Source organism: Carassius auratus, chromosome 14, assembly GCF_003368295.1.
Source record: "Carassius auratus strain Wakin chromosome 14, ASM336829v1, whole genome shotgun sequence".
NCBI lineage: Eukaryota > Metazoa > Chordata > Actinopteri > Cypriniformes > Cyprinidae > Carassius > Carassius auratus.
This window is the reverse complement of record NC_039256.1, coordinates 19,255,614-19,278,145: the sequence shown is the minus strand read 5'-3', so window position 1 is coordinate 19,278,145 and position 22,532 is coordinate 19,255,614. Positions and strand designations below refer to the sequence as shown.

General features: G+C 37.4%; 1 pseudogene; it reads right to left on the bottom strand.

The window, feature by feature from the left end:
* LOC113113907 (glutamate receptor 1-like) overlaps nt 1–18,083 on the bottom strand; it is a 69,293-nt pseudogene extending 51,210 nt beyond the window's left edge.
* Nucleotides 18,084–22,532: the final 4,449 nt, after the last annotated feature.

Below are 22,532 nucleotides of genomic sequence, written 5' to 3'. Positions count from 1 at the left end.
TACGGGAGCGCTTGCTCTTCCGGCAGAAGTGCCGTTTGGACCCATATAAGGAAATTCCGCTCCATTTAACGTCACACAGACCCATAATCGAAAAAAACTTTCCAAAACTTGTGACAAACCTTCAAACGTACAACTTAATTTTTGAAACTTTGTCCATGTTTAGCATGGGAATCCAACTCTTGAATAGTATAAAAAACTCAGTATGCATGAAATAGCATTTCACCCCCCCCTTTAAATAAAAAATAATATATATTTTTAAATAATGTAACAGTCTGTCACTTTTGATCAATTGAATCATATTATTAATAAAATTTATTTTATAAAAAGAGAAAAAATGACTGCTAACTTTTGAACGGCAATGTGAATTATTAGAAAATAAACTCTCTTAAAGGGTTCATCGGATGCCCATTTTCCAAGTTGATATAATTGTTTAGGGTCTTAATCAATCAATCAATCAATCAATCAATCACCTTTATTTATATAGTGCTTTAAACAAAATACATTGCGTCAAAGCACTGAACAACATTCATTTGGAAAACAGTGTCTCAATAATGCAAAATGACAGTTAAAGGCAGTTCATCATTGAATTCAGTGATTTCATCTCTGTTCAGTTAAATAGTGTCTGTGCATTTATTTGCAATCAAGTCAATGATAATCACTTTAGATGAAGTGACCCCAACTAAGCAAGCCAGAGGCGACAGCGGCAAGGAACCGAAACTCCATCGGTGACAGAATGGAGAAAAAACCTTGGGAGAAACCAGGCTCAGTTGGGGGGCCAGTTCTCCTCTGACCAGACGAAACCAGTAGTTCAATTCCAGGCTGCAGCAAAGTCAGATTGTGCAGAAGAATCATCTGTTTCCTGTGGTCTTGTCCACCAGGACTTAATGAAAGGTCTGTAACATAGTTTGGTAAACATTTCTCTATGTCAGTGTAAAAATCACCCTTTTAAGCCTATTAAAAACAGGCTCTTTTCAGAGCAAGCCATTTTGTAACATTTTCCTTTAAATGTTAATGAGCTCTGCTGACCCCGCCCCTCTGTTCCTGAACTGCTCTCTGAAGGACTGTTTACTTTAGCTGCATTCATTGTGAAACTTGCTAATCAGCAGATAATTAAGAAAGAAGATTCGCAAATATTAGTTAAAAAACTTTATACTCCCTTTGTAGATGAATCTGGATCAAAAATGATTTGCGTGAACATAAACGCATTTAGGTAGATCGGGGGTGTATTTCCTTCGGAGACATTAGGAGACATTCTTGTCTACATCTGCTCCAGCGGTGAAACAATGGCAGACTGATGATGACAGCTCACTCACGGCGGGTCTAAGGTAAGAAACCAGTCTGTGTTGAAACGTTATATCAATCAAGCTATTGTGGGAGGGGCCTGTCCATCTGACGTCACAAAGACAGGCATCTGAGATTGTCTCCATTTGAGAAGGGGGTAAAGATTTAAGTAGAAGAAAACACTGGGTGGATTTTTATGGTTTGTGTACACACACTGCCAACACACATTTCAGTTCAAACCACTTGTTAAAGTGCATGTAGCATAGCTCACTAGTTTAGGTAATTTATTAGTTTGTTTATTTAATCTCAAGCTCTTCACTAACTTTAGATAAAACTTTATTATTGGAAAAAATATTAAGGACAGCTGTGATTTGTCATTTCAAAAGTAGTAAAATAAATGTCCTACTAAAGGATTCCAAGTAAGAATAACAACATAACAAACACATTGAGTTTTTAATCAGAAACACAATTACAAAAATTTCAATGGAATCCATTTGCCAAACGGCCGCCGCCACTTCCTACGTGTGTGATAATGTGGAAGCAGATTGGAAGTGTGCCGCTCTCTCTCACTCACATCTGCTTCCCTGTTCTGAAAAGTTCGTCCTGACAGAAAGCACATGGCCGTGTCATCCGACCCTCTAATGACAGGAACACATTGGCCGCCTGCAGTGGTTTGTGTTAGCCTGAGTAGAGGCGTAAAACACTATGTGAACACCTCTGGCAAACCTGTGCTCTCTCTGGCCATGCTAAAAATCCTGGCAGCATCTGGCCATCCTGGCACTATCTCACAAACAGATCTCCACAGGTCTGTTTGGCCCTACCAGACCCTCGGCGGGGATGACTGATGACTGTATTGAACGTTCAGCTTTTCTGTGGTCATGAAAAAACAACAAATGAGAAAATGCAATGTATATATGGGATGTGTCACGCAGGGATTTCTGAGAATATCCTTTCACTGTTTTACATAGAAAATCATGTGGAAATTCATAGCTTTAACTTGCATAAACTAAAAACCTATGTTTGACACGACCTGTCCTCCAACCAATACGCTCGTATAGGTCGTTTGTCCAAATCCCTGAAATACGACCCACTAGAGCTGTGCCCCTATCCACACCAGGATGTTTTCATATTAATGTTTTGTGTTCTTTTATTTGTGCTGCAATTCGGGTTCGGGTGCAATTCAGTTGGTAGAGTATTGCATTATACGATTATAAGTAATCATGCGATCATTGGTTTGATCCCAAAGAACGCTCATGCTCATTAAATATATATGCTCTATAAATTATAATTTTCCATGATTTCTGTGAGAGGTAGGTTTAGGGGTGGGGTCAGGTGTGGTCATTTGAGCAAATAAGCCACCTTTTACAGTATGTACAAATTACTGTGAGACTGCTGTGAAATGTCACGCATTTTTAAATAAATGCGCATTTTGATTGGTAATGATGGTATATGTCTTTTCATGACGACAGACGCAACACGATACTGTCATTTTTTACACTCGCTATAGGGCACTTAACTTTAAACCTTAAATATAGGTCACAATAAGGTGCTTTCACAAACTACCTGTATGGTCATTTTTTGTTGGAGGACAGGCTCGTTTGACAATGCACTTTCAATTAAAAAATTATAATTTCTAAATAAAGAAAATTTATCATAATTTAAGTACATTTAATTTCAAACACCACTGACAACAAGGTGTTTACACACACAACTATACTGAAACTGCAGAAGGTTTTTTTTTTTTTTTGCACAATGGAACTAGTCTTCAGCTGTCTGTCCAAGACAATGTCACTTCTGTCTTTTGAAGCATGCACACAGCAGAGACCAAGTGTAGACATGCTAAACATAACAGTGAATGAATCCGAGCGACAGTCACTTTGTTCAGATCTGTAAGTCTGACTTTACAGAAAATGGACTGGAATGATTTAAACTGCACAAAAGTGTTTACATGACATTTCCAAAATAAATAAAAAAATACTGCTTTAGTCTAACTGAAACTACATTTAAAATGAATATGAACAGTATTGTAAACAAAAGAGCAGCATGAACATCCTGCTAATGTTCTTCTTTTGTGTTCCACAGAAGAAATGAGAGATTTCTACTTATAAAATCAATTGACAAACATGAAGAAACAGTATATTTGTTGTAGCTGTGCTGCTGAACTGGCTTTCCAGCATTTCTGTTTTTGCTCATGCTAAATTACATCAGTTCCACCTAATATGTGTGGGGCCAGTCTATTTAAGTGACAGTGTGTTTGAGAGGTTCTTACCATGCAGCACCATGGAGTAAACTGCTTCAAACTGCAGTCTGAGAGCAGTCGCAGGTAGACTCCCTCAGGAGAACTGTGGAGACTAAATAGCCATTTCCTTCTCAATCTGTTTCTCTCACTCACTGTTTCTCTATTCTCCTCCCCTCCAATCATGAGCAGAAAACCTGTGGATTATTTGTGGAGCCTGTGTGCCCTTTCATATGTTGTTATTTGGTCTATGTTGATGCCCGATAACATGTCGGTGTATGGATTATTTGAATAACTGTGCAGTGGGCTGAATTTTAAAGGACACCAAGCTCCACCTCTTCCATCCACATCCAATGCTTTAATGAGGTGCTCTGCTCGCTCTTTTGGCCTCCAGTCCTCTGTATAAACACATCATATCCTTCGGCACACTCTAACATACACACACAAGCTACATGCCTCACAGTCTAAATATAAAACACACACACACACACACACATACACTCAAAATAATTCAGCAATCTCACTCTCACTACACACAAGCATCTGCAAATATCACCAGAGTAATTACACACAGAAAAGCATAAGACCTTTTTCACCCTTTCTCTCTCTCTCTCTCTCTCTCACACACACACACACACACACACACGCACATAAGAACGCACATAAACCTGTCCATACTCATTGACGGGAGTTACACGTCATTAGTCTACACAGTGAAGCGTATGGCTGTGGGCGCTCAAGGGAACATATAGTAATAATCACTCCTGTATCCTGCTGTACAGTATATATGCCCTAAGTGGACAGTTCCAGGTCAGCTATACATAATGTGTTATTTCCAAGGAATTCGACCTTTACAAATACAGTATGTGCATGCTATGACAACATAAGACAGGGCTTCTCAGTCGCTGTGATTTTGTTAAGTAAGACATGTTCCTGGAGCAACACGTTTTGTTGATCCTGGATCAACATTACTGTCCAAAAATACAGACTTAACCCAATACCCACCCCTAAGCCTAACCTTACTCATAATTTATTCCTAAAATCAGAGGGAAATGATAGCTGATTAACAAGGGTGTAGAAGCACCTAATCCTGATTGTAAACCTAAAACTGACATTCTCAATCTCAATTTTGATCAGTTGATTAGAATGTTGTTCCAGGGTCAACAAGAATGTTGATCCAGAAACATGTTGTAATTGGTGAAATCACATTCACCGGGCTTGTCATCATTTGCATGTGCTCATTGTTTGCTCATGTCCAGTGATGCTTCCATTCAGACACAATGGCTGATGGCTTACAAATGTCAGAATGCTTTTGTTTGAAAAGGAATCGACATCCTCAAGACTGTCTATATTTTTTTTATATATTGTATTTATTCAAATATAATAATGATAACAATAATAACACTTATTAATAAATAAATAATATATGAATCTATATGAGAAATCATTTTGTTGTGTAAAGGCAGTCATGTTCTAAACCGGTCAGCTGACAAGGCCTCTGAGGGCTGAAACAACTGTTATCACTGCAACAGGAGAACAAACCAATTTAGAGAAAGCCAGCGGCGACCTCAGAAAGACAGTTTTTTTTTTTTTTTTACCCAAATATAACAAATAGCCCAAGTACTGCATCTCATTTTGTCTATCATGTCTGATGCAATAAAAGAGAATCAAATATTGACAGTTTCAGTGCTTTAGTGTGATGTTTGTGTCGTTTCATAAAAACAACTCAATTGTCCTGGCTGATGGTTGACATCAAGAGTTACTGTGCTGTGGCCCTAAAGCATTATTTAAAAGCCACACAAACACATTTGATCGATTTCTAACAACCATCTCCTTACAGGTCTATGAAGTCTGTCTGTCCAGTACATATCGTCTCTGTTTACATTAAGTTGTGTTCAAAACAGTATGACAATAACCACACTGTGATGCCTTTAATGATAGTGGTATTTAGAGTTACAGGTCCTTCATACTAAGGGCCACAAATAGCTCTCAGTGCAGCAAAAGTGATGCAGTGTTGGGTGGGTGGAAGCCCTTAGGTGCAGAGACCACTGCTCTTGTCAAATGAGAGTTCACTTCTTCAGAATGAGTCACCTGCACAACCTGAGCATGAGAGTGTGAATCACATAAATATGGAAGAGAAGAAAATCCACCTCAGTGGCAAATGTGACGGGCCGGCACACATACTGGGTGGCACAACTGTGTGGCCAAACCAGCATGTATCCAACCAATCAGTGCTCAAATTATTCATGTGATGCAAAGCTGAGTTTTCAGCAGCCAATACTCCAGTCTTCAGGCACACATGATCCCAAATATGCCAATTTGATCCTCAAGTTTATTATTAAACGTTTATTATCATTATCAATGGTGAAAACTGTTGTATGGATTTTTTGTGGAAACATATGCTTTTTTTCAGGATTCTTGGTTGAAAATGTTTTTCAAAAGAGCAAAATTTATTTAAAGTTGAAATCTATGGTAACATTATAAATGCATTTATCATCAATTTTAATCAGTTTAATTTATATATATATCATAAGTCTCATTTAAAATGGTGGACTGTGGCAAAGTGGAAAAATGTTCTGTGGTCAGACAAATCAAAATTTGAAGTTATTTTTGGAAAACTGGGACGCCATGTCATCCGGACTAAAGAGAACAAGGACAACCCAAGTTGTCATCAGCGCTCCGTTCAGAAGCCTGCATCTCTGATGGTATGGGGTTGCATGAGTGCGAGTGGCATGGAAAACTTACAAATCTGGAAAGGCACCATCAATGCTGAAAGGTATATCCAAGTTCTAGAACAACATATGCTCCCATCCAGACGTCATCTCTTTCAGGGAAGACCTTGCATTTTCCAACATGACAATGCCAGACCACATACTGGCTGTGTAGAAAGATCCAGGTACTTAAATGTCCAGCTTGCAGTCCAGATCCCTCCCCCATAGAAAACATTTGGTACATCATAAAGAGGAAGATGTGACAAAGAAGACCTAAGACAGTTGACCCACTAAAAGCCTGTATTAGACAAGAATGGGACAACATTCCTATTCCTAAACTTGAGCAACTTGTCTCCTCAGTCCCCAGACGTTTGCAGACTGTTATAAAAAGAAGAGGGGATGCCACACAATGGTAAACATGGCCTTGTCCCAACTTTTTTGAGATGTGTTGATGCCATGAAATTTAAAATCAACTTATTTTTTCCTTAAAATGTTTATTTTTTTTTATAATTTTCTCAGTTTAAACATTTAATATATCATCTATGTTGTATTCTGAATAAAATCTTAAAATTTGAAACTTCCACATCATTGCATTCTGTTTTTATTCACAATTTGTACAGTGTCCAAACGTTTTTTGGAATCAGGTTTGTATATGACTTGACACTACAAATAAAAGGGATATCTAAAAACAAAACAAACAAAAAAGTAAACCAAAAGCTTATGCATAATTGTCTGGTTGATATGCATTTTATTTTAGAAACTACTAAGGATGTTGATCTCAGATTGTGATGTGAAGCAACTAATAAAAAAAAAAACACTTACTTACTTACTTAACTATATTTTTCAGTAACATGACAGTAGCTCGTCTTCTTTCAAAACTGCAGCTATTCCAGCAAAAAGTTACTTTTCCAAGTAGTGGTATTGATTGATAAAATGTTATTCCAATGTTTTGCGGCATATTCGGCAGCTCTCTACATTTAGACAGCATATTTGATATATCTACAAGCTCTCTCTCTCTCTTTCTCTCTCTGTCACACACACACACACACACACACACACACACAAACACACACACACACACACACACACACACACACACGACCCTTAACAGTGTTGGGCAAGTTACTTTTAAAAAGTAATTAGTTACAGTTACTAGTTACTTCTTCCAAAAAGTAACTAAATTAGTTACTCAGTTACAAATTTTAAAAGTAACTAGTTACTTAAGAAAGTAACTATTGCGTTACTTTCAAGTAAAATTAAATTTTAAATGCTCAAATGTGACCCCACCTCTACCCATCTTTAACGGAACTTAAAATACATGTCCATGTTCAATTATTTATGATAAATCTAAATATTATAATGAAATGGACACTTAATACAATACATTATTAACAGAAACATGAAACATTGTAAACACATAAAAAAAAAAAACGTTGCTGTGGGACAAAGTGAGACTAGCCTCCAATCAAATGCCATGTATGTAAATATTATGTTTATATAGTGGATCAATGCAAATAACACAATAGATGTTTTGGAACTTTTGATAATTCCTTTTATTGTTCCTTTAATTTCTTGAAGGAAAAAGAAATGTCTATACTTCCATTTAGAGAAGGCTACTTTTGAATTATTTGGGCTCGTCGCCATACCTGTCTCTCGTTGAATGACTGGCTTGTGTTGCTCCTTGTGTGTCCTGTCCTGTCCGACTATGCGTTATGATGGGTCGTTCGCAATTCATGAGCGTTAGTGATGATGGATCGCCTCGTTCGCGAATGAGCTTTTGATGAGTCGTTCGCGATTCGCGAATGAGCCGACTCTAAGAGCCGGCTCTTTTAGGTGAACGTCGGGAGCTGGCTTTCATATCTGAAGATCCGACTCTATTTTTACTATTTTAGCCTATAGAAAATAAATAATTATGTAATAAAAATTGAAATATTATAGTCAAAGTCATTTAAAGAGCCGTTTGTGAGCAAAAAGAGCCGGCTCTTTCCAGTGAGCTGAGTCAAAAGAGCCGAATACCCATCATGCGTGCTTTCGAACACCCGGCCAACTCTACCTCTGATTGGCTTACAATGAAATTTTACTCTACCTCAGCCAATCGTCAGCATTTATGCGCTTGTCTCGTGCTCTGCCCATTAACCAAGGTAGAACAGTAAAAAAGTGTCTCTCGCTCAGAGATCTAGATGGCAGGCATGTACTGGCCATCGGGACTACCGGGAGATTCCCGGTGGGCCGCGGTCTGGTTGGGCCGGTGCGTTATGTATTTTGTTTTTAAATCATTAATAATCGCAAATATATTCTTAATTATATTGTTGTATGGTACATTTCCGGTCTTATGTGTCTCTCCCATGAAGCTGCATGATGCTTTTTTTATTTATTTACGTTAGTCACAATAATTTATTTAAAACATAAAAAGCAGTATAAAGAACAGATAAAACAACGCGTGCGCATGAGGGTGATGCGGCTGCGAGACGTGACGTGTTCAGTGCTTATTGGCCAATCAGAATCAAATTCTAGCCTTGAAAAGCGGCCGCTTTACAACTGCAACGAAACTCAATATGTTAAATCAGTGGTTCCCAACCTTTTTCAACTCGCGGCCCACACAACCAAACACATATGTTTGCGCGGCCCACTTCAAAAAAATTAACTGACCCCGCTATTGTTGGGTTAATAACTTAGTACTCCGAAGCTAGATTTTAAACTGTATTTATTGAATAAACTAGGGCTGTGAGTGTGCGATATGGGAAAAAAACACAAAAAACTATCGCGATTTTTTTTTATCAATTTTGCAATTGTGACACACATCCATATGCTTTTACAGTCATAAATGCATTCAGGATTAATTTGAAACATATTTCCAAGAGAAAACCAATCAGAGCTTTATCAAAAAGTCATCTCTAGAACAGACATAAGTCAAAATTATCACTATAGTGAAGATGTAAAAAAAATGTATAGACTTGTGGCAAAAAAAAAAACAAAAAAAATCCCATATACAGGGACTTTTTTTTCTTTTTTGCCATGCATTGTTCATAGAGCTCATTAATTGTAGCGGTGCCTCAGGTGTTTGCAGTGTGCATACAGTATGTGTATGCGGTCAGCAGTGAGAGCGCATAAATATAACGCGAAAGCACATTAAAATAATGCACGAGTGCGAATCTCTCTGTTCGCAGCAGATTTCCTTTGCTCTGTCACAAAACCGGTCGTGCTTGCTCAGATACACGCTGCTTTGCGAGGAGAGAGTGTGCACACTTAAAACGTGTCTCCTCTCACTTAAACTGCATCCTGTTCACTAACAAATTCACTCTATGCTCATGTGTTAGACATGAATTATCGCACGTTTTTATTTCTAGCCTTTTACCGCATTGAGAACGCTCTGATCCGTCAACATTGGCTCAGAAAAGAGGCGCATCACAGACAGTGTGTGAACCTGGAGTTAGGCATATGCCCAGTCTCTGTTCTCGCGCTAGGCGCAATGCATTCTGATGGGATCGGATACGGGAGGTCAGGGCCGCGGAAAATTGTGGTATAAAGCGATTTAGAAATCGCGCACGCTCAAATCGTGATTTTAGGACGTTTTCTTTTAATCGCACAGCCCTAGAATGGACTGGAAATGAACAGAAAATAATTGGCGGCCCACCTGCAATAGTGGGCCGCGGACCACAGGTTGAAAACCACTGTGTTAAATGATAAAATATCTAAGCGTAAAGGAGGGGCCGAACGTTGAGAGAGAAAAAAACGACAAGAACTTGAGGCAGATGCCACCAAAGGTGTCAAGATATATAAATTATTTGCTGGAAGGCAAAAGACGTGAAGACGTCAGCAGGGCGGGACTTGACTGCTGAGGTGAGACAGAAATGTAATGATACACGGAGGCTACTGCATTGTTTTGTTTCAAAAAGTTAGGATATTCCATCTGTAATATGCAGCCACTCACTGATCTATATAAATTACATTTAAAATTCTCAGCTCTCAGGTTCTGTCCATTTTATTACAAAATTCAGACAGTACCGTTTTGGCGTTAGAAAATGTGACGTGACAGATCGCTTTAGCGCCTCAGTTCAAGTAAATCGATCATCTGTTACTTTCTGTTTAAAGATACAGTACAACTTACAGAAATGAAATGTATATATGCCTCATAAATAATATCGATCAGTTATCAGTCATCAGTCAAAACAGGAGAACAGTTATGTCACAGAGCGTTACATTTACCTCAAGAAAGCCGTTTAAAGACCATAGCAAGGTTAGTTGAGATTGAAAAATAGCCATAAGAAAGGAGTATTTTGCTAAATATGTGCACTATAGTGCATATTTATTATCTTCACCTGTCATTAAATAATTGTCATTATAATGAAAACTGCATTACATTTAATTATTTTTAACCTTTAATAATACCAGCTCATGCTCTGTCTCTATATATTTACAGAATTTATGTGAGATATATTTTTTCAATTTGTAATCAATTGAGAAAAAAATCTCTTAAAGTGCCAGGGAGAAACCTTATACCTACTGTCGGTCTGTGTCATTAATGTGAACAGAAGACAAAGAGAAATAACTCACTGCTCTTGAATAACAGCTTTAACAAGTGTGTATGTATATGTATATATATATGTATATGTGTGTGTGTATGTGTGTGTTACGTGAAGTATTTTATATTTGGATATGCAGTATCTGTACCTGAAAATGGTGCTATTTATGATTTTTTTTTCTTATTTTATTGCTGACTTTTCACTTGTCTTCATTTATGTTTGAACTTAATAGTTAGTGTTTATTGTGGTATTGGAATTGTGAAATGAGATTGCAGCTTATTTACAAAGAAAACAATAGCAATTTTATTTTTATGTTTTTATTTTTAGCAGGGCAAGTACAGTTTTGAACCCTAGCATTGAGCTCTGCGTTTGAATATATAAGCCAGTGTACTTCAAGGATTTTTAAAGGCCTTTGATTATGTTAAGAACAATTTAAAATAAATCACTACACAACGATCTTTGTCTTAATTACTCTTTTATTTTATTGTAGATCAGTGGTCTTTATAAATCACATTTACTGTAGATCAGTGGTCTTTATACTAGCCTACTATAAGCAGCCAACAGGTCAGAGGTAATATGTGTAAATTAATATAAATACAAAAATTTTTATGTTGCTGCACTATTAGATTAATAAAAAGCACATAAATTAAGACCTTTAGATATTTAAAATAAAGCCTGATAAAATCATTTGCATTTTCTTTGTTTATTATTTTAATATTTTTTTCTTGGTTTTGATAGTAATACATTCTAATCGGTAATTTAACACGCAGATTAATGTATGTATAGACATGTAGTGTGTGTGTGTGTGTGTGTGTGTGTGTGTGTGTGTGCGCGCGCATGTTTACATGCATAGTGGGCCGGTCTGGATGAAGTCCAGGGCTGATTTTTTGTCCCAGTCCAGCCCTGCTAGATGGTCTGATAAGAAAAAAAAACTGCTTCATCAGTTATAGTAACGCGCCGCATTTTTTGGCAGTAACGGTAACGGCGTTATTAAGATGAGAAGAGTAATCAATTAGATTACTCGTTACTGGAAAAAGTAATGCCGTTAGTAACGGCGTTATTTATAACGCTGTTATTCCCATCACTGACCCTTAATGCATGTGAGCACAATAATAAGTTCCCAGCTGAGAACTCTTCCTCTCGTACTTACGGATGGATATTAAACTCAAGGATCAGAGCACTAAGTAGGCCAGAAGAGTGTTAGGGCAGGCTGACCAGAAAACTTGACACTCAGTCTTGGTGTGCAGGGGATGAACAAAAAGGTCACACTTTCAAAGAGTGTTAATAGTGCTGTGAGCCTGTGGCCGCTGGGCTCAGTATGTGTCCTCGACATCACGGACAGGACAAAAGCACAACCCTCAGACGGGCAACAGTTTCACGTATGAGCTCTTGTGCTTAAGCAGAGTTGCAAAGAATAAAAGATGCAGATGCCGTCTTCAGAGAGGGGTGGTATCTTTCTTTGTCTTTCACCAGTGTACAGGAACCCTGGCTAATTATGCTGATCACTGAGAAAACCAGACCATTTACAAGACATCTTAAAACAGACAGCAGCCTGACCCACAAACACATATCTTAGTAAGTATTGGAACCAAGAACATTGGTTCTGATTCCATTTTGATTCTTTTTGTACTTCTGAGGAAGCAATAGAAATAGAAAGGTGTGCGGTCAGTTTATTATTTCTTGGCAGCCAAGACTTTCTCTCTTTCATCATGTTCAATTCAGACAGTTAGCTCACAATTCAGCTAAAATGAATTCGGTAGCGGTAGCATAAGACCAATAGCAGTGCTAGTCAATCAAAGTGTTTTAAGTGCAGTTTTGCATCCAGATCACTGGAAGAATGCAAATGTTCATGGTTTTATGGGTGGTAAGATTTATATATTTATATATACCTGAGTCAGATTTTCCCTATCATAAAACATTTTCCTAACATGGATAATACAGCCTATGATTAGATCTACACAAGCACTAAAAACTATAGAGATCACAATTAAAAAAAACATTCTTAAATTCTCTATGGTGATGTCAGCCAAGACAGACACATGTGTCCTCATTAAGACAGGAAGCTCAGGCTATATGGGCCATACTCCTAATGAAGCATAATTGGACTGCTTCCACTATTTAAAATGGCAATATATGATGGTATGGGGGACAGTGGAGTCTCTTGCACTAGATAACAATGTCAAGGCAAGACTGTCTCATCCTGAATTCATGCTTCAGTCTGTTATACTGATTCTTGTATTTGTCATTTTCAGCTCAAAAATCAAAAGCTTCCCTTAGTGTTTTACCACCTTTAAATTCTTTGTTCTATATAAAAAATAAAATAAAAAAACAGGACGATAACAGTTGTCATGTTTCTGAGGAAGAGAAGACAGATGGGAGAAGACGAGATGCTCTCTTTGTCTCTCATTAATGTAAAGGACTGTGCGAGACAAGGGAGTCTCTGTTCGACACTCAGACTGAACATGACAGCTCTTGTCTTTGCCTCATTGAGAAGTACATCCCTCGCTGGATCCTTTCTCACAGTTCTCACAAAAACCAACAGTTACAGTAAACCAGAGATACAAAGCCAGCATATATAAATCCACCACACACTGGCCTTAATTACCTCCCGATTATTGTTGTGAATTCCCAAAATACATTAAACGGCATTGCATTTTCCCAAACTGCTGATTTCCAGAGCTGCCATGGGACGTCATGGGGTGGTGTTTGCATTAGTGTTTGCTTCAGGGCAAAATTCACAATTAACAGTTCGAGATGAAGATCCGGACTGGCACTGGTTCCATCTAATTCACAATTTCTGATAAATGTTTAAATACAAGAGATCAGAAGTTCGAGGTTGGTAAGATTTTCTTAGTAAGAAGTTTCTTAAAGAGTTCCCTTATGCTCACCAAGCATGTTCAGTATGTACAGTGTGTATGTGGCTGTATGTATTTTATTAAAAATGCAGTGAACAATATTATTAACATTTGTAAAGTATTATGACAGTTTAAAATCACGGTTTACTAAATCTATTTTATTTCTGTGATGTAAAGATGCATTTTCAACAGTGTTAACACCAGTCTTCAGTGTCACATGAACCTTCTATGAGCATTCTAATATGCCAATTTGTTGCTCAAAAAAACTTTTCTTATTATTACCAAAATTATTATCAAAATTCGTTGATGAATAGAAACTTTTATTTGAAATATAAATCTTTTTAACATTTAAAAAGTCTTCACTTGTCATTTTAATGCATGATTGATGAATAAAATCATTAATATCATTCAAAAATATGCCAAAAAATGTAATCATCACATTTTCCTCCATATGTGACTGTTAAGATACATAATGCATACGCAACATAGAAGCTGACAAGGTGTGTTTACACAATTTCAGTGCCATGTGACTGAAGAAATGTCAGCTGCTAGAGATTCTGTTGTAGTGCACTGATTATAATTGGAGTGATTTAGTGATTAACTGTAGGTTGTTTACAGTTGCCAAGCAATACTACTGATGTTTGGTCACAGGTGTGCAGCGTGGCTCATCCAATCAGAACTTATGTTTATTTAGTGATTTTTCTTGATTGTTCAGACCTTTTCTGCAAAGGAAATTTAGGAACTGAACCTCTTGGCGCTTTAACTGAATGTCTGGCTTCAGGCAATCCCTTCCAGATCATTCATTCATTCAGAATTTTGAGGTCTTGTTGCTCCGGGAGATGTGGTGACTGAGGGCGATCCCTTCCCCCCTTCCGGTTTCCTGTTACACAATAACACCATGGAGCAAACTCCCCCAACAGACACAATCCTAGAAATCAACTACCGTGCTGTCTGTATGCATTTCTACGTGCAGAAAGACTTGCTGCAGAGGGTTATTATTTTCTTCTCAGTGCGAAACACGGAAAGACATTTCAGGCTTATGACAGAAACCGCTGCTGCTTTCTGAGATACTCTGATACATGTTTACAGCCGTCTCCCAAGAGCAATCACATCAGATGCGAAGGTATAAACTAGATATTGTGAAACAAATGATAAAGGGAAACACACACACATACTACTCTTCAACAGTAGCAGAGCAGGGAAAAAAACCCAGATGTTTCATTTAGAGTATTATATTATGAGGCTTCACTCTATATTTATTTTTTTTATTTTTTTTGAAGCATGCTAATATTCTTCTGGCCTGAAGTCTTTCTTTCTTGGAGGTCTATGAATGCACACTCTCCTATAGATCTTTAAGTGGGCCCTTGAGTCTTTGCATGAAGGAACAGGTGAACATCTTGTATTGATTGTAGAGTCTTTGCATGGGGTTTGGCTATTGATCAGCTCTAATTCTGTTCACGGATCAAAAAAAGGAATCTACCATCAGCTGAGAGGACTTCAAATGTCAGCGAGACGGCTGGGGGTCATTGAATAAACTGCATTACACCTTTATAGAGATGCATTCTTCTGAAATTGAAAGCTAAAACGTGTCTATACCTGGAAGGTGAGAGAGTGAAAAAAAAAAAAAAACGGTTTATGATTCATCTTTTTTAAATTATTTGTTTACTATCAGGCATCTGCATAATATTAATCTCTACATAGAGGATATCTACATTTACTTAAAGTAATAAGAGTTACTTAAAGTAATAAGAGTGCAGCAGACATTAAATCAAACATGGCTTTGGGAAATCAGTAGTTATTGTTTTCAACTGATGCTATGTTTCATACAGTGCATTAATGAACAATAGTAGCACACACAACTTAAAACCACAAAAGCTAGACTGAGCCCTCAGGTTCTGTTGAGATTGATTGTGATTCTATATACAGAAACCTCAAATATTTAGCATTAACAATTAAATGTAAAATTTTAATAAGATCCTCTTACAAAATAAAATCCCACTTAAGTCCACTGTTTTACCACAAAGTACATGTGCACTTTTCATAAATGCATGACGGGGATGGTTTGCTCTAAGGATTGAGCCCACACAGAGAGGGAGCAGCTGAGGGTAAGTTTCCTCAGGCGTCTCCGGACACACATTCAGTTCCTGGCACAAGAGGCCATTCAGCATTACACAGAGTCGGGGCCTTCACAGCACTCCTCTCACAGCTCGCTGCGCAAGGGCTGCCCATTCACTACGCAACAGATCAGGACGGGAGCACAGAGTGATACAAAAGACCTTCGATTATCCTGGACAAACTGCTGGCGCATTTAAATATGACCGAGCTTTATAATGGGTCAGTGAATCACACATGCCTTATCTAGAAGACAGTGAAGAAAAAAGTGCAAGAACATCATTGACTAATGAGCATGATGCATTTTCCACCTGAGAGAACACCATGAAATTCATAGAGGGACTGATTTGTCTCTTCACGCTATTAAAAATCCCACAGCACACCTCCAGCTCTGACAGAATCAGTGAATGGAGTTTAATTACACTGTTGGGAAACCTCCGCATTAATATTTGGAACTCCATTATAATATCTTTTCATATTTTTTCTCAAGACCAGAGAGCAGGCTTAAAGTGCTGATGGATGACTGGTCTGACTTGACACACACTGAAAGTATGAAGGGAGGATGAGGTGGGAGGGTCTATGCATAGCTCAAAATTCACATCAAGAAAAGAAATATTGGTAGCTCGGGGGAGACGAATGCATAGATTTAAAGTGCATTTCTTTGATGTGCTCTCAGTAGTATTACTGAACAACGAATATTTAAAACATGCTACAGAACTGAAAGACATCTTCACACTGATTTTCATATTCAAGTGTCTAGTTTGCGTCATATTTAAATATATATATATATATATATATATATATATATATATATATATATATATATATATATATATATATATATATATATATATATTTCCACATTCTTTGATGCTTTTGTGAGAAAAAAAAAAGTTAGACAGAGCAGTGTGTCCCAACCTTTTTTTCTCCCATGATTAAGGCTCAAGAATCCCCTCACCACTAAACAAGAAATGTGTTCTTCTTAAATTATATTATAATGGACCATTATTTGAAGTGGACGCTATTACATTAATTGATTAATAAAATAATCAATAGCAAAGTATTGTAAACAATTCTGGATGGATTTCTAGATGCAAATATGAAAAAAACTTAGCAGTGATTTTATATGAATACAAGTCACAATTCTGTTTTATATCTTTAGTAAAGCAAAAATCTAAATTTTCCATACCTCTTGCTGGAAATCAGTGACACAGAGACTAAAAAAATAGACTTCACGCTCTCTGTCTGTAACCTCACTATATTGTTCCTGTTAGACATCTACATGAGCCTAAAGAGCTAAAGTCATTGATTAATCAATTCATTGGCTATTAGCGCTTGTTTTTGATCCTATGTTCTGTTCAACGGAAGCTGCCACGCGTTGCGCGCTTTGAGACCAGAAACAAAAAAAATATTTGACAGTCTATTAAATAATAAAATGTCCTGTGACCCAAAATACCTGACCCCCGAAATGTTACACAAAACCGTTATTAATTCAAATGATCAGCATTATGAACACAATAGAATGGCTTCGTGATGTATCAGCAATAAAGCATGCGCGTATGACGCATAATTGAGATTAATTGCACGCACGGTGGAACGAAATTAAGAAAAAATGTCTTGCAAAAATGTGTTTGATAATTAGGTTACTGATCAACGATGTATTCCAGGCGTAAAGCGCATTCACACGCATTTATGCGTCTGAACCCAGCACTTTCTGCGCTTGTGAACCACATATCACTAATGCAATCAAAAAGCGCCACATTTGATGTCAATTATATTACAAATACAAATAAGATCGATTTTATCGTCCGAGGTATGCGCAACAGCCAGACAAAAACTTTCCCATCCAGAATTCCTCACTTTATTATTTAGCCATCAGAGCAACAGATAGACGCGTACAGCAGCTGCAGTGCGAAAGACATTCACCACACACATTTATCTCTACACTGTAAAAACAGATTGTACTCACAAGCATATGTCATGGAGAAGCTATTTCCCATTTTGACCATATCCACTTGAGGTACCAGTTTAGGGATATCCTGGTGATGCGAGAGCGCAAACCGAAACACTTCATATTCGTGTGATTCGGTTGGGAATAACCCTCCTGTGGTGGAAGAAAAATCCCACAATACATTAAAACCACCTAGGCAGGTTTCTGGTAACACAAGTGAAATTATTATATCCATAATTACGCCTCTTTTCCTCTTTTCTTATTTTTATTTTTAATATTATTCATAACGCATCACTCTACACTCCATTTCTTCACTTTTGTCATTCACTCACCTATGTTGATATTACTTGGAAAACTGGAACCGAGGCACAATCCCAGAAAACTGGTGCAGAGCAGTGTGAGGCTTCGCTGCATATTTCCTTTTGCATTAGCGAAGAAAAAGAAAGCCAAATCCCAAGCATGGGTATGCGCGTGGTGTCGAATATCTCTTCTGGATGCTCTCACACTATCCGTACATCGGCGCGTGAGCAGCGTGGATTACAGGTGCACCTCTTTGCGCGTGGTGTCCTCGCTCGCGCTGCGTCCGTGTATGTTGCGCTCCCAGCCGTTCCTTCAGCACAAGCAGCACTTCCTCTGAGAGCCGCGGGCGCGCAAGAGAGTGAGTGAGTGAGTGAGGGACTCTGATAACCGTATTCCACTCCAGCGCAACACCGTCTGTGGACTTTCTCCTTACGTCCACAATTACTCTGTATGACTGAATTACACCGCGGTCTTTCTCGCGCTCAAAGTATGCGGGGTAACCTGTCACTTCAAGGTGCTCTGTTGTCAAAGACAACAATCGCAGAGGTCAGATGTGTCCATTGGTTTCCTCTCGTGTAATGACGAATAATAATAATAATAATAATAATAATAATAATAATAATAATATATATATATATATATATATATATATATATATATATATATATATATATATATATATATATATATATATATATATTTAAACATCGGAGTGATTGAAATAATAAACTGTTATTATTTTCAGCAGTTTCAAGAACCTTATGTTCTTTAGCAAAAATAACAGTTTTTGTGGGGACAGATGTAAATAAAAAAATATGATGCTCGTCACATTTTTTATTATACTAAGCTAGAATATTTCATCTTGTCATCTTGTGCCCACCAAGTCTGCTGAGGCCTCCTGGTTGACAACCACTGATTTAGAGCATGGCAGCTAAACTTTACTGGCCGACATTGACAGAGAGACCATCTGCTGTGCCTAAAGCCGAAGACAGTTACTGCCCAGGTCCCTCATAAGGAAATGAAGGTTTCAGACACTCTTCCAATACACCATGACATCCCAATACACATGGATGTACATTTTATACACTAAACATAACTAATATTATAAGTTTAAATAATTATTCAAGCATGTCATCATACTTGAAATCCTTCTCATCTGTATGACTCAAGTTTTAGCTTTTTTTGATCATAGTGCAGGGGATTTCAAGGTAACAGCCTGTTCAGTGTAGGGAAAGGGTGAACACTCCATCCAGACCTTGTAAATCAGGCAGCTAATTACATGCAAAAATATTTAGACTACAAAAACATTCTTTAACAATACAACAGAATCAATACAACAAATACATAACTTCATATAGTCGAAGTTAACAGCGTAATACACGTCTGAGAACAGGATGAAAATAAGAGCAAAAGAACTATTTGAAACTTTATGGTTCATCCTCCTTGACTGGCACAATATTTAAAGTCAAGCACTGAAACCATCCTTTATTATGTGGCTCTACCACTAAGAGCTGCACAGCCAGCTTCACAGCCACTTTGAGCTGGAGAGAGCAATGACAAGATTAGAGCTCTCGGGCTGATTCAGAACAACAGTGGGTTATTTATAATCCACTGCACTTTCAGTACGATAGAGATTACCTGCTGGCAAACACTGCAGGAAACAACATGCCAGTCACTGTCACAGCATCACTACAACAATTCTCAAACATGAGCCATTCAAGATGCTCATATTCTCATGGCTCCATGTATTATACATCACACTTCTAGGTAACGTTATCACATGCCTGAGAAAACATTTTGTCATTTGTTATATTTTGTTAAACAAACCTGCCAGGTCTCGGCTCAACCAAGTTTCTGCATCAGGTGGGCCTGAATTCTATCCACATTACTTTGTCAAATCTTTTGTGGCGTTCCCTACTTGTTTATGAAAAAGGTTGTAAATCCTGCCTTTGACATAATTAGGATTAAGGATAAGCTCATTTATCAGACCCAAGCAATTTCTTCCTTCTGGATGATGGAAAAATTGCTTTTCTTTTTAATACGCTCTCACGCAAACAGAGGGCCCAATTAGCATATTTTCACTGACAATAGAATTTAAGCGATTAAATGGGTGTGGGGTGAGAAACAGGAGTGCTTTTCTCCTGTCTTCAATTTAACACACGCGGTGCGCCAATGATAAAACATGATGGATTCTGTATCTGGCTGCTATGACACCTTTGAGGCTCGAGGAAATCTGGTGAGACTGCAGAAAATGAAAGAACGTCTGAGAACTTACCATCATCTGCAAAGTGTGAAAGAGAAGGTATCATTTATTAGGAACCGAGTTCAAGAGGAAGGCACACATACAAAATGAGTCGAGATGAAGCATATGGGCTGCAATCAGCCACACCAGCTTCTAACCATGAAGCTCAATTACTCATTGGAAAGTGAGAAGGTGAGGAGGCCTTTCTCATTAAGCCTGTATCATATTCAACCCGAAAGACCTCTATTAAACATCAAGGCAAAAGGAGCAAGTAGTTAGAGGCTTGGGAAATGAGTTGCACACATTATGTAAGATGTTTTGATTGTTGTACACACAGCTTGTTCTCTCAGTAAAGAATGCCCTGCGCACTGTTCTCTGTGGCCTACCTAATTAACATTATCTTTTTGCAGTATGGTGTCTGCTGTCAAAGAACTCTGTTAATGCCAGCATGTGTTTCTTCCATGTACATTGGCCGCGATACTGATTCTTAGTGTCATCTTTAATTTACATATTTTCCTCCATTTTCACAGGAAGACACAAAGATTTGCATACGCTCAGACTAAGCATTATGTCCATACCACTAATCACATAACACCTTCTAGCAGGCCACATAAATGGACAAGTTCACACTTACATATAATCAGATTGAGCAAGTAGTATGCATATTTCGTGTGTTGTCCGAGGGGAGGGCTCTGAGCTCCCAGAAGAATTACGTAGGTAATTCCTCATTATCCCAAGCTGGGAAAGGAATAGTTCAGAATGAGGATTTGGAGGAAAGATGCCATAAAACTCACGGGACAAAGGTGAGTTGGCTGTATATATACTTACTATCATGCTAATTAAGTTGATCCGAACGTGCCCCACCTGTGCCTAATTGGTTGATTATTTTAATGAGATTCTCGAGAAATTTAGGCTACATCCACACAAAGTCAAAGCTTTCCCTATCCAATCTTTTTTTTTTTCCTCTTCTCAAGAAATATCTGCGTCTGCAAAACCACAAAACGATGTAGTATACCTGCCAGACCAGTATGTGGTGCTGTAATTCTGGCTCACAGAGTTACGCTAAAAATGGAGAAGAAAACTTGGACTATGTGCATAAACATTGCGCGGTATACAAATGCACATAGAACAATACATTTATTAATCTGTTAATATTAGTTAATAAAAAGACTATCGTTCAGTGTTTGTTCATGTTTTTGTCTCTGTTATGTCACGTAGCGGTGTCAGACTAGGGGGGAGATGTGGTCTGATGACTTCATTGCTTCAGAAAATATATCAGAGGCATTTTCAGATTTATCCACTCTGGGACCCGAGTTTCACTCTCCCAAAATGCCAGATCCATGTGGACAAAACGCCTATACAATACAAAATATAAGCATATACAGCAAAATGCATCTCCATATGGTCTGGGTCTAAGTAAAATGTAATTTATTCACAACACACTTATATTTGATGTAGTTTAAAATTGCATACAGCATAGTATACCAGAATTTTTCACCTAACAATGTATTAAATTTAAATTCAGTTTCTATATTTGAAATGCAGTATCAAACAGGATATGGTATTGCAATTCAAATCTGAAGTAGAATTTGACAAACATACACATTCACTTGACAAAGCTTTGTTTTTTAAAAAAGGTTTTCAAAATCTTGAAGTTTGAAGGTTTACAGGCCAGATATATAGACAAATTAAATTAGATATGAAACCAATATATTTATATATTTTCACATCATGAATGTGGGCTGAATTGCAGGACTTAAAGTTTGGCTTTTTCAGACACACGTTTGACCTTAAAAACTTATTTGGCTCTGCAAATTGCTCTCGAATGAAAATATAATTGATAATCACTACCAAGACAGCCACTGTCAACAACACAAATTGAACAATAATGTGTCACCAAAATGATGCACTCGAAACCCTTGACCATTACCAAAGACTGTATATACCAAGTTGGATCACATGTAGTCTTGATGGGAGAAACTGTAATGCACAATATGGCAGAACCAGTCCCACCTTTTTGTTTTTACTAGTGCTGTCAAACAATTAATCACGATTAATGGAATCCAAAATAAAAGTTTTTGTTTTCATAATATCTGTGTGTGTACTGTGTATATTAATTATGTTTATATAAATACACACACATGCATGTGTATATTGGAAGAAAAAGATGTTATGTTTATATATTAAATATATTTATATATAATACAAATTATATGAATAGAAATACATACATGTAAATATTTTCAAACTATATACTGTACATGTATTTATATATATATCATAAATATACACAGTACACACACATATATTATTTAAACAAA